The sequence below is a fragment of the Sapajus apella genome, unplaced genomic scaffold (assembly GCF_009761245.1).
Source record: "Sapajus apella isolate SASKATOON/1434 unplaced genomic scaffold, GSC_monkey_1.0 scaffold3, whole genome shotgun sequence".
In the NCBI taxonomy this organism is placed as follows: domain Eukaryota; kingdom Metazoa; phylum Chordata; class Mammalia; order Primates; family Cebidae; genus Sapajus; species Sapajus apella.
In genome coordinates this window covers 33,931,949-33,933,911 of record NW_022436943.1, presented here as the reverse complement: position 1 = coordinate 33,933,911, position 1,963 = coordinate 33,931,949, and the positions used below count along the sequence as shown (strand labels likewise).

Sequence of the window (1,963 nt, the reverse complement as noted above, 5' to 3'; positions counted from 1 at the left end):
GTTTTAATTTTTTCATTTTCTGTACCTACTTTTCTGCTCATCCTTCTACCAGCAATATCATTTAGGATAGGGCATAGTATGAGGAAAAAAAAGCAATTTCTTTGGACTATGGATTTTAAAACATATAGCTACTCATGAAAATTAGATAGTTCAACCTGTCGAAAGGCAACAGGGTTCCATAAAATCAACTGTACCTCCTCTACGGAGAAAACACAATTAAACTACCAAGGAAGTAATTGCAAGTAGCTAAAGAATGGTAATAATTTTTGGAGAACAAATTTTAGAATCAACATTTGGAAGAAATCGTACATCCCTGTAGAGTTTCCTAGGAAGAAACCAATCTTACTTACTCACTACAGTGATAGCTAGGAGAAAGAACAAAACTCACTTCCTACAGTGTGGGGGGTAAACTATCCAATACCACAGTGAATTTAAATAGGATTGGTGTAGAACTGGGAATCTGCAGTTTTAACCAATTTTTGAGATTCTAATGGGAATGGCCTTGTACCATACTCTATAAAACACAATGTTAATAGTTTCTCAGCCTTTTGGCTAAGATCAAGTGTAGTATCTGCTCTTATCAGTTTAAAACACAATGTTTATTTTCTCCACTGGTGTTATACCTTGCAATAATCATTTTAAAATGATAAATTAATATACATTCATGGTAAAAGAATAAAATTCCGTTTTAAAAGTTTTAGTAAAGTAAATAATTTTTTGTAAAGACATTTTAGATGACTAAGAAATCCTAACACCTTAGTAGGTTCTAAGATTGTAAATCTCTTCTGTCATTATGTCATTTGTCTATTAACTTCTTCCCTTTTTGAAAGAAATGTTTTATTTGAATGGAATTAAATTCATCAATTTATTTGCCTTATGGGTTATGCTTTGAAAATGTAAGATGTTTTTCTTTATTAGGTAGGAGGCTTTTTCATGAATGGTTATTGTTTTACCTTTCATAGTGAGGTTTAATTTAAATAGAGATAACCTTGTACTTAGTAGAAATTAAGTTTTATTATTTTTCCATAGAGTTTGACAGTCTTATTTAGTTTTTTACAACACAGCTATTTCCCATGGACTTACGGGTCATTCTTGAGTATGTCTGTATATCTCCACAAATTACCTTCGTGCAGCGGTCTGTCTCTGTTGTTCTCTAATTTTTTGGCATTGATCTGTTCTGTTCTTGAACTAATTTATGCTGCTTTTAGTACTCTCTTTATATTTTTATTTGCATATTATTATTTCTTTATATGTAACATATAATTTAAGAATTTATATTTTTATAATACTAAGTAATCCACCCAAGATCATGAAATATCTTTCTATATATCCATTTTCATCATAAAGATCCTATGTTTTTGGTTAAGCCTAAAATATTTTTTTGATTTCTATTGGTTTTATAAATTTCAAAAAAAAACAGAAAAAGTGATAGAAAAAAGGAAAAATATAGACTCACTTATGAACCTAGGTTCATCTTAAAATATTAGCTAACCATGAAAATATGGAAAAGGTGATTTGATGCGACTCCTTTGAATAGGCTATATAACAAAGCAAATGTGACACAATGTCACTTCTATGAACAATTAGAACTGCTAAGGTTTTGCAAGCTTACCAGTGCCAACCTGAAATAATTGAAAGGATCAGAATTTAGATTAAAAGAGTTTATTCAAGTGCAAAGCTAAGAATAGCCATTTAGGCAACAGACTCCAAAGGAATGGGGTCAATACTCCAAAGTTAAAAGTTAAGGTTCACTTATATAGGCAGAAAACAATGAAATTTTGTAGGATTATACCATTTTCTATACAAGGCTAGTTTATGAGATATAACAATTCAGCTGCAGTTTGTCTTCTTTTCCATACATCTTATTTTTCTTTCTAATTTAAAAAAGTGTATTTAACGTTCCATATTAATGTGATAGTCATAAAGTCTTTGTGAGAGAGAGGAAAGAGGGAAGATAATTTGT

The 1,963-nt window shown here is 30.3% G+C and overlaps 1 pseudogene; it reads left to right on the top strand.

Moving 5' to 3' along the window:
* The first annotated feature begins 532 nt into the window (after nt 1–532).
* LOC116536269 lies at nt 533–656 on the top strand (annotated as a pseudogene).
* Nucleotides 657–1,963: the final 1,307 nt, after the last annotated feature.